The 11,936-nt window shown below is 40.1% G+C and overlaps 1 long non-coding RNA gene across 1 annotated transcript; it reads right to left on the bottom strand.

The window, feature by feature from the left end:
- Positions 1 to 8,547: 8,547 nt before the first annotated feature.
- LOC111963619 (uncharacterized) lies at positions 8,548 to 11,530 on the bottom strand. The gene is made up of 3 exons (XR_002877277.1): positions 11,420 to 11,530; positions 10,954 to 11,108; positions 8,548 to 9,265 (listed from the first exon to the last, which is right to left on the bottom strand). It is a non-coding gene; the product is annotated as an uncharacterized lncRNA (long non-coding RNA).
- Positions 11,531 to 11,936: the final 406 nt, after the last annotated feature.

The following is an 11,936-nucleotide window of genomic DNA, read 5'->3' as shown; positions in this document are numbered from 1 at the left end:
TGCCATTCTTTGCGAGGCATTGGAAAACCTCCCTGGTCTTTGTGGTCGAATCTGTGTTTGAAATTCACTGCTCGTCTAAGGGACCTTACAGATATTTTTATGTGTGGGGTACAGAGATGAGGTAGTTGTTCAAACATTTGTTTTATAAATTATTATTGCACACAGAGTGAGTCCATGCAACTTATGTGACCTGTTAAGCACATTTTTACTCCTGAACTTGTTTAGGCTTGCCATAACAAAGGGGTTGAATACTTATTGACTCAACATATTTCAGCTTTTCATTTTTCATGAATTTATAAACATTTGGAAAAACATAATTCCACTTTGACATTATGGGTTATTGTCTGTAGGCCAGTGACAAAAACAATGCATTTGAATCCTTTTTAAATTCAGGCGGAAACACAACAAAATGTGGAAAAAGGTCAAGGGGTGTGAATACTTTCTGAAGGAACTGTAGTTGGGAAGGATGCCATTTGGGCAGCTCAAGTGGAAATAGMCCGCTGATTATTGAGTTGTGGCTGTCAATGAAAAGCAATTCATCAAAAATATTTGTGTTGATGATGTGTCTTCAGTATAATTTGAAATGTTGAGACAAGAAGGGGAGGGGGTGTGTGGAGAAGATATTGGCGGTGTCTCTCCAGAATGCACTCAGCTCTCAAGAATGCGCTGAGCTGTCTCCCGACAATTCTTGTTTTATTGTGTTAATTGTTTGCCCTTTGATTATCTATTTGTATAATTTCCCCATTACGTATGTCACCAGTAATACATTTACTGTTAATGCTTGTCATTTTGTTACATTCATTTATGTTAATGCATGAATTAATTAGGCCGACAGTCATTTACTGTGAAGTTTACTCTGAAGTCGGAGTGGAAATGCTGTTTGCAGAGTTCACAACCTGCTACACTTGTGAGAAACAATTTTTGATTTATTTCATACCGTCATTTACCAGTTTTGTAAATTTGTCTGTTGTATTTTGTTTGGAGAGCTCCACGTGAGCAATGAGCATGTGTTTGGTTTCTCTGTCCTCTTAATGTCGATGGAGCATGCACTCAACTGGATGTCTGATTTCTGATTGTCACCACCCCTAATATGCTGAGCTTCTCAGTCCGTTTTTCTTCACCTCACCCAGTAAATCAACGAAGTCAGTTTAAAAAAGATCCATTGTGAATGATATTGCCTCACAGTATTTTTAAAATATTTTCACAACTCTCAATAATCACCAGGGCTCAGGGTTAAAGAGCTAAATGTCATGCTCTGAGGATCCCATATATCCAGTGGAAATATCAGTAAAAAAAGCCTATCTGAACACATTTACCTTTGCGCCAAAAAAACTGTCTGTCTGTCAGTGCTGCAGGGAAACTTTGAGGGCCAGGAATAGGCTAGTTGATACAATGTTGCAAGTTCGTAAGCCGACAATATACAGAAAAATTCACACCCCTTGACTTTTTCCACATTTTGTTGTGTTACAGACCAAATTTAAAATGTATTACATTTATATTTTTGGGGTCAATGGCCTACACACATAACCCCATAATGTCAAAGTGGAGTTAAGTTTATCTAAATGTTAACAAATTTTTWAAWAGTTGAAATGTCTTGAGTCAATAAGTATTCAACCTCTTTGTTATGGCAAGCCTAAATCAGTTCAGGAGAAAAGATGTGCTTAACAATTCACATAATAAGTTGAATGGACTCACTCTGTGTGCAATAATAGTGTTTAACATGGTTTTTGAATGACTACCTCATATCTGTACCCCACACATACAATTATCTGTAAAGTCCCTCAGTCGAGCACTGAATTTCAAACACAGATTTAACAGCAAAGACCAGGAAGGTTTTCCAATGCCTCGCAAAGAAGGGCACCTATTGGTAGATGGGTAAAAAAAAAAGCAGACATCGAAAATTCCTTTGAGCATGGTGAATCTATTAATTACACCTTGGATGTTGTATCAATACAGTCTCTACAAAGACAGAGGAAGGAAACAGCTCAGGGATTTCACCATGAGGACAATGGTGACTTTTAAACAGTTACAGAGTTTAATGGCTGTGGTAGGAGAAAACTGAGGATGGATCAATAACATTGTAGTTACTCCACAATACTAACCTAAATGACAGTGAAAAGAAGGAAACCTTTACAGAATAAAATATTACAAAACGTGCATCTTGTTTGCAACAAGGCTCTAAAGCAATACTGCAAGAAATGTGGCAAAGCAATTAACTTTAAGTCCTGAAAAGTGTTATGTTAGGGTCAAATCCAATAGAACACATCACTGAGTACCACATATTATTATTTGACGCTGCTGGTCATCTATGAACATTTGAACATCTTGAAGAACATTCTGGCCTTAAAGGCAATGAACTTTTATAAACTCCACCCCTCAGGGCCTGGTTCCTCTCTAGGTTTCTTCCTAGGTCCCTGCCTTTCTAGGGAGTTTTTCCTAGCCACCGTGCTCCTACATCTGCATTGCTTGCTGTTTGGGGTTTTGGGCTGGGTTTCTGTATAGCACTTTGTGACATCTGCTGATGTAAAAAGGGCTTGATAAATACATTTGATTGATTGATTGATTGATTGATTGATTGATATGTTCAAGCATAGTGGTGGCTGCATCATGTTATGCTCGTAATTGTTAATTAAGGACTGGGGTGTTTTGAAAGGCAATGGAGCTAAGCACAGGCAACATCCTAGAGAACCTGGTTGAGTCTGCTTTCCGCCAGACACTGAGAGATGAATTCACCTTTCAACAAGACAATAACATAAAACACAAGGCCAAATCTACACTGGAGTTGCTTAGCAAGAAGACAGTGAATGTTCCTGAGAGGCCGAGTTACAGTTTTGACTTAAATTTGCTTCACAATCTATGGCAAGACATGAAAATGGWTGTATATCAATTATCAGCAACCAATTTGACAGATATTTAAGAAATTATTTGAATAATAATGGGCAAATGTTGCACAATCCAGTTGAGAGACTTACCCAATTAGTCTCAAAACTGTAATCGATGCCAAAGGTGCTTACTCAGGGGTGTAAAAACGTACAGTTGAGGTCGGAAGTTTACATACACTAAAAGTTTATGTAAGTTTACATACACTTAAAACTCGTTTTTCAACCACGCCACAAATTTCTTGTTAACAAACTATAGTTTTGGCAAGTCGGTGAGGACATCTACTTTGTGCATGACACAAGTAATTTTCCAACAATTGTTTACAGACAGATTATTTAACTTATAACTCAATGTATCACAATTCCAGTGGGTCAGAAGTTGACTGTGCCTTTAAACAGCTTGGAAAATTCCAGAAAATTATGTCATAACTTTAGAAGCTTCTGATAGGCTAATTGACATCATTTGAGTCAATTGGAGGTGTACCTGTGGATGTATTTCAAAGCCTACCTTCTAAATCAGTGCATCTTTGCTTGACATCATGGGAAAATCAAAAGAAAACAGCCAAGACGTCAGACCAAAAAATTCTGGTTGGAGCAATTTCCAAACGCCTGAAGGTACCACGTTCATCTGTACAAACAATAGTACGCAAGTATATACATCATGGGACCACACAGCCGTCATACTGCTCAGGAAGGAGACGCGTTCTGTCTCCTAGAGATGAACGTACTTTGGTGCGAAAAGTGCAAATCAATCCCAGAACAACAGCAAAGGACCTTGTGAAGATGCTGGAGGAAACAGGTACAAAAGTATCTATATCCACAGTAAAACGAGTCCTACATCGACATAACCTGAAAGGCCCCTCAGCAAGGAAGAAGCCACTGCTCCAAAACTGCCATAAAAAAAACAGACTATGGTTTGCAACTGCACATGGGGACAAAGATCGTACTTTTTTGAGAAATGTTCTCTGGTCTGATGAAACAACAATGGAACTGTTTGGCCATAATGACCATCGTTATGTTTGGAGGAAAAAGGGGGAGGCTTGCAAGCCGAAGAACACCATCCCAACCGTGAAGCACGGGGGTGGCAGCATCATGTTGTGGGGGTGCTTTGCCGCAAGAGGGACTGGTGCACTTCACAAAATAGATGGCATCATGAGGGAGGAAAAGTATGTGGATATATTGAAGCAACATCTCAAGACATCAGTCAGGAAGTTGAAGCTTGGTCGCAAATGGGTCTTCCAAATGAACAATGACCCCAAGCATACTTCTAACGTTGTGGCAGAATGGCTTAAGGACAACAAAGTCAAAGCATTGGAGTGGCCATCACAAAGCCCTGAACTCAATCCAATAGAACGTTTGTGGGCAGAACTGAAAAAGCGTGTGCGAGCAAGGAGGACCTACAAACCTGACTCAGTTACACCAGCTCTGTCAGGAGGAATGGGCCAAAATTCACTTATTGTGGGAAGCTTGTGGAAGGCTACCCAAAATGTTTGACCCAAGTTAAACAATGTAAAGGCAATGCTACCAAATACTAATTGAGTGTATGTAAACTTCTGACCCACTGGGAATGTGATGAAAGAACTAAAAGCTGAAATAAATCATTCTCTATTATTATTCTGACATTCCACATTCCTAAAATAAGTGGTGATCCTAACTGACCTAAGACAATCTTTACCTGGATTAAATGTATTTGGCTAAAGTGTTTGTAAAATTCCGGCTTCAAATGTATATACATTTGAGAGATCTTTGTATTTCATTTTCAATACATATCCAAAATTTCTGCAAACAGGTTTTCACGCATGTTTTCATAGCGCTTAATGGTTTTTGCGACTGCACTCAAAGTTCTTGAAATTATCCGCATTGACTGACCTTCATGTGTTGAAGTAATGATAGACTGTCGTTTCTCTTTGCTTAGTTGAGCTGTTCTTACCATAATATGGACTTGGTCTTTTACCAAATAGGGCTATCTTCTGTACACCCCCCCTACCTTGTCACAACACAACCGATTGGCTCAAATGCATTAAGAAGGAAATAAATTCCTCCTCAAACATTCCATGGCACACCTGTTAATTGAAATATATTCCAGGTGATTACCTCATGAAGTTGGTTGAGAGAATGCCAAGAGTGTGCAAAGCTGTCATCAAGGCAAAGGGTGGCTACTTTGAAGAATCTCAAATACAAAATATATTTTGATTTGTTTCACACTTATTTGGTTACAACTGTACATGATTCCAAATGTGTTATTTCATAGTTTTGATGTCTTCACTATTATTCTACAATGTAGAAAATAGTAAAAATAAAGAAAGACCCTTGAATGAGTAGGTGTTCTTAAACTTTTGACCGGTAGTGTATATATATATTGTATATATATATATATATATATATAAATAACTGAAATATCACATTTACATAAATATTCAGACCCTTTACTCAGTACTTTGCTGAAGCACCTTTGGGAGCAATTACAGCCTTGAGTCTTCTTGGGTATGATGCTGCAATCTTGGCACACCTGGGGAATTTATCCCATTCTTCTCTGCAGATCCTCTGAATCTCTGTCAGGTTGGATGGGGAGCGTCGATGCACAGCTATTTTCAGGTCTCTCCAGAGATGTTTGATCAGGTACAAGTCCGGGTTCTGGCTGGGCCACTCAAGAACATTCAGAGACTTGTCCCAAAGCCACTCCTGTGTTGTCTTTGCTGTGTGCTTAGGGTTGTTGTCCTGTTGGAAGGMGAACCTATGTCCTTGTCTGAGGTCCTGAGCGCTCTGGAGCAGGTTTTCATCAAGGATCTCTCTGTACCTTGCTCCGTTCATCTTTCCCTCGATCCTGACTAGTCTCCCAGTCCCTGCCGCTGAAAAGCATCCCCACAACATGATGCTTCCACCACCATGCTTCACCGTAGGGATGGTTCCAGATTTCCTCCAGACGTAACGCTTGGCATTCAGGCCAAAGAGTTCAATCTTGGATTCATCAGTCCAAAGAATCTTGCTTCTCATGGTCTGAGAGTCCTTTAGATCCCTTTTGGCAAACTCCAAGCAGGCTGTCATGTGCCTTTTACAGAGGAGTGGCTTCCGTCTGGCCACTCTACCATAAATGCCTGGTTGGTGGAGTGCTTCAAAGATGGTTGTCCTTCTGGAATGTTCTCCCATCTCCACAGAGGAACTCTGGAGCTCTGTTAGAGTGATCATCGGGTTCTTCGTCACCTCCCTGACCAAGGCCCTTCTCCCCCCATTGCTCAGTTTGGCCGGGCCAGCTCTAGGAAGAGTCTTCTTCTTCAAACTTCTTCCATTTAAGAATGATGGAGGTCACTATGTTTTTGGGCACCTTCAATGCTGCAGAAATATTTTGGTACACTTCCCCAGATCTGTGCCTCAACACAATCCTGTCTCGGAACTCTACGGATGATTCCTTCGACCTCATGGCTTGGTTTTGCTTTGACGTGCACAGTCAACTGTGGGACCTTATATAGACAGGTGTGTGCCTTTCCACATCATGTCCAATCAATTTAATTTACCACAGGTGGACTCCAATCAAGTTGTAGAAACATCTCAAAGATGATCAATGGAAGCAGGATGCACCTGAGCTCAATTTCGAGTCTCATAGCAAAGGGTCTGAATACTTATGTAAATAAGGTATTTCTGTTTTTTATTTAGAATCAATTAGCAAAAATATCTAAAAGCCTGTTTTCTGTTTGTTATTATGGAGTATTGTGTGTGATTGATGAGTGGAAAAAATATGTAATCCATTTTAGAATAAGGATGTAAAGTAACAAAATGTGGAAAAAGGAAATGGGTCTGAATACTTTCCGAATGCACTGTATATATTCAATAAAACGATCTCGTGTAAACAGATCTAGAGTAGTGGCGTCTGCAGTTGGGTACGCTTTCTCCATTAATTAAGCAACATAGAGCATAGCAAAATTCCCTGGCTGTTTCGTTATGCAGCCTCCTCCTAGCCAAGAAGTTAGCGCGGTTCCCATTGTAATTGTCACAAGGGTTAACATTTCCCCATAGCATTTTCCAACTGAGTGTGGTTACTTCTATCCTCAATGGAGAGACCACTATAAATGTCTCGAGCCCGCCCRGATAGCAACAAAGACATACATTTTAACCTGAGCCCTTCATTCCAACTGTTTACCTCGGCGGCCATTTCAAACTGTCCAACCAAATCAGACTATTCCCGCCCCATAGCTGTAAATGTTTCTGGCATGTTGGGGGGAAGGGGCTGACCATTATGTGGGGCGAAGGTTTCCATCTGGGCCACATCTGCGCCTACGTTAGTTGTGTCTTCATCGTCTGACATTTTTGTCTAAGAGATCCCACCGCTGCCACCAGTGTAATAAACGTTGCTAGACCACTCGAGAGGTGGGGCAATGCCTGGATTGAGCAGAGTAGCTTGATGCTGCCACCACCTTTGTGTGACCGGTATGGTCCGTCGTCAGAGGATACCACACCAGAACGCAACACAAATATAGCAAACAATTATCTTTCTTAGCTACACAATTTCATAAGACAGAATGCATGAAAGGCTAGGCGACCTACTACATTTCTGCAGTCTCTGTAACCCAATCAGAAGTGCTGCAATGACCCGAAGAAGGTGTAAGGCACACAAGCTATTGTTGTAACACGCTAAAAAGTGACAGTATACACTAGTGAGGTACAGTAACTCATGCTGTATTTGAAAAAACGATACAGTCTAAAAACATTTAACAAGACTAAGGCCAACGAAACAGGACATAGACGTAACATTGCACATTTAAAAACCCTTATATCTACCAGCTGACGGGACCCCCTCCGTTGGGTGGGGTCTGGGCGTGTGCACCATTGGGCTGGTTGTTGTGGCTAGTGGCAGACCGGCAGTGAAGTATCCACAGTGCACTGAATAGGCTACAAACTGGACGGGAACAGCAACTAGGCTATACTCAGATTCAGGTTAATCACCGTAGGTTTAAGTCTGATTAATTATTTAGAATAGAGGAGGACATTACACTCACAGCGCGCTCTGTTTATAAACACTGATAAAGCGTCATTAATTTGCATGTCCGAGAACACGCTACAATGACCAGCGCGGTCTGTTCCCAAAAGCCGGGGAGATGGCTTCCACTCCTAGCAACTCCACTATCTTATCTAGTTCCCCAAATTCCTCCTCACTACCTGTCTTTGTCGCCGGCTTCCTGCCCAAGCAGCGTACGACAACCTCCCCCCATTAAGGTGAGTGCAATGCGGACACTTGCAAAGGCTACAAGCCCAATGTAGATCAGAGCAAAGCTCTCACCGCCAAGACCTGCCTGCACTCTTGGCTCTGCCTTATTTCCTTTTCTCAAGTTCCCGGGCAGAGTCTTGCAAGCAACCACACATGTGCGCATTAGTTCATGATTTAGTGACATCCCTCCTTACATGCTATGGGGCCCATTCCTTACATGCCCTCCTTACTCCTTACCAGTCCCACAGCTTCACCAGAATATCACGAGCACACCGATTACAAAACAGAGCTGAGAGCTCTCCATGTGGAATGGGCCCCATATATAAATATCAAATGTTGTTTTTCTCTCCCCTACCCCAATCCCATTATCATTTATGTCAATCATACAACAGAAAAATGGTTTAATAGTTTTTTATTGCGACACAAATTCTTACAGTTTTACTATCTCACTACCAGGCGGTGCTGCAGCACCTTCAGCACCGTACCTCCCGAGGCTACATGTCCAACCCATGTCTCCAGACAAATCYACCTTGTAAAAGGTGTCTCTTTGCGAAAGGGGTTATTCAAATCTGCACTGAATGGACTAGACAAGTACAACGCCCCGCTGTCTGCCATGATGACAGCAAAAAGTGCCCCATCATGTCCCACAGTTGTGTTTGAACAGGAGTGTGACTTTCCTGAAGATGTTCCTTCTGGACACAGGACGCGGAGTTCTACCTGYCACAGGGACACTGAGGAGTGAGCGCCAACCCGAACCCCTGGGTAGAGAGGCTCAGTGACTGTCAGGTATTTTGTGTAAAGGTGGATCAGTGTGTTACAATAGACTCTGTCCAGATGCACTCCTACTGTGTCGGAGCGAGAATAGAAGACATGCATGTCAGTATTCTTCCTATTYTGACAGGCAGTATAATTGCCACCAGGGCACTTTAGAATCCAGGATTTGTCATAGTAGCCATGGAGATAGTCATCATGCTCTCCTTTCCTTCRGATCCTTTCATATGTCACTCCTACATGAGCCCATCCTCTTCATTCTGTCCCCCAGGAGCAGCATCCAGTCAGACTCTCTCTACGCAGCACATTGTGAGTGCTCCAACCTTTCTGGGTGGTCAGGATATGGCTGCTTCTCTCCCACCCATGTCACTATTCTGTTCTCATACAGAAAGGTCCAATCTGAGCCTGCAGGCATCTGACGGGGGAGACAATGCTATTATAAACATCATATGATCTTGCTAAGTGCATTGAATGACATCTAATTGTTTTGTATTGTAGTATGTTAAATGTAATATGCATAGCAAAACAGTTATTTTTGTAGGATGGTGCTATATTGTGTTTCTGTTTTCAGGGACCTATTTTCACAGCAGACTTARAGTTCCAGTCAAAAGTTTGGACACCTACTCATTCAAGGGTTTTTCTGTATTTTTACTATTTTCTGCATTGTAGAACAATAGTGAAGATATCAAAACTATGAAATAGCACATTTGGAATCATGTTGTAAGCAGTGGTGTAAAGTACTTAAGTAAAACACTTTAAAGTACTACTTAAGTAGTTTTTTGGGGGTATCTAAACTTTCTTTACTATTTATATTTTTGACAACTTTTACTTTTACTTCACTACATTCCGAAAGAAAATAATGTACTTTTAACTTCACTACATTCCGAAAGAAAATGATGTACTTTTAACTCCATACGTTTTCCCTGACACCCAAAGTACTTGTTACATTTTGAATGCTTAGCAGGACAGGAAAATGGTCCAATTCATGCACTAATCAAGAGAACATCACTGGTCATCCCTACTGCCTCTGATCTGGAGGACTCACCAAACACAAATGTTTTGTTTGTAAATTATGTTGTAGTCTGACTATCCGTAAAAAAAAAAKAAGAACATTGTGCCGTCTGGTTTGCTTAGAATAAAATTATTTGTACTTGTACTTMTACTTTTGATACTTAAGTATATTTAAAACCAAATACCTTTAGACTTTTATTCAAGTAGTATTTTACTGGGTGACTTTCACTTTTACTTGAGTCATTTTCTATTAAGGTATCTTTACTTTTACTCAAGTATGACAATTGGGTACTTTTTCCACCACTGGTAGTAACCAAAAAAAGTGTTGAACAAATCAAAATATATTTCCTATAAAGAGATTCATCAAGGTAGCCACCCTTTGCCTTGATGACAGCTTTGCACACTTTTGGCATTCTCTCTACTACTTCGCTACTTTGAAGAATCTCAAATATAAAATATAACACTTTTTTGGTTACTACATGATTTCATATGTGTTATTTCTTGTGTTGATGTCCTCTCTAGTATTCTACAATGTAGAAAATATTAAAAATAAAGAAAAACCCTGGAATGAGTAGGTGTGTCCAAACTTTTGACTGGTACTGTAACTTTTTAGAAAATAGCAATTTCTCAGGCAGGAATTTTGCTGGGACTGTCTGGGAGTGGTCTAATTGGGGAGGGGAAAACTGAAAAATGCTGTTATTGGCACAGAGGATTGGAACTCTATTTCTTATTGGTCTTTTAACTAATTTACCGCTGGTGATTAGTTACACTATAAGGGCATTATAATAATTTTTACAATTTCACAATATTACTCCAACCTCATAGTGTAGAAATATATATAAAACACAAGAAAATCACATTTTTGACTGCACTGGGCCTTTAAGAAGAACCAACAAATTGTGTTTCCCCCTTTCTTCAAGTTAATCTCCCGAAAAGGATGTAGAAAAATAAATAGGCTTTTCCTCCTGCCCAGTCAAGCATTAACTTCTGCACAGAGACTGTTTTTCCAATGCCAGCGACTCCCTTTGTCAGCACAGTTCTGATGGTTTTGTCTTGTCGAGGTAAGGGTTTAAATATCATTTTAATTAGTACCTGTGTCGCTGGTTTCTTTGATGATGTCTCAATCTGTCTCACTTGATGTTGACCTCTCCACTTTCCCCCTCTGTAATGTAGAGCTCTGTGTAGATCTTCTTTAGAAGTGTTGGGTTTCCTTGCTCAGCTACTCTCTCAAACACATACTGAAACTCCTTCAGGGAAGATTGGAGTTTTAGTTGACAGATCACGGCCAAGTCATTTGAGTGACCAAACAATGCATTAAACATTAATCAAATCAAATGTTATTTTTCACATGTGCCAAGTACAGCAGGTGCAGACCTTACAGTGAAACGCTTACTCACAAACTCAAATTTTTTTTCAGCTCATCTCTCACGAAAGTTACATCATCCTCAAGTGACTGAAACAGTTAAAAGGAATTACAAATTATAAGGCTGTTTTAATTGCACTTTTAAAATCTGTAAAATCGTTGTTTTTTTTTAACATGTTTAATTGCGTAGCTCACCCTGAATATTGAGGACAGGTCCACTGGATAATTCTGAGCAAACGGAACACTGGGAATATCAGACTCTGGTCTCTTCTGATGTTCTCTCCAAACTCTGTGTAAAAACAAGAAATAAAGAACATAGTTGCAAGCAGCAATGACTGGGGTTCACAGGATGACAGAAAGGACACAAGATCAGTTGCATAACAAAGCAAGCGCTCTATCATGTACAAACTATCTTCCTTTATGTTCAATCAGTGAAAGCATTACCATGTTTATCTCTCAATACCACAAGGATGATGCAAGTTAAGTTTGGTCTAGTGCTTTGAATACAGCAGGTAATAATTATTCAAGTAATTACTTAATGTATTGAGTTTATATACCAATTCTGGGGTTAATTTGACTAACGGTTTATGTTAAGATTTGTGAAATATTTTCAGCATTAGTGCATTGGCATATTGCGGTCATCTTTGAATTCTTGTACATTATTTTGTTGAAACCTGTGTGTGTAAATTATTTCAATCTTGAATCTAAAGAT

Source organism: Salvelinus sp. IW2-2015, linkage group LG5 (genome assembly GCF_002910315.2).
Source record: "Salvelinus sp. IW2-2015 linkage group LG5, ASM291031v2, whole genome shotgun sequence".
NCBI classification, from domain to species: Eukaryota; Metazoa; Chordata; class Actinopteri; order Salmoniformes; family Salmonidae; genus Salvelinus; species Salvelinus sp. IW2-2015.
Note: the sequence above shows the minus strand (reverse complement) of the source record. Positions and strands in the feature narration are given on the sequence as shown.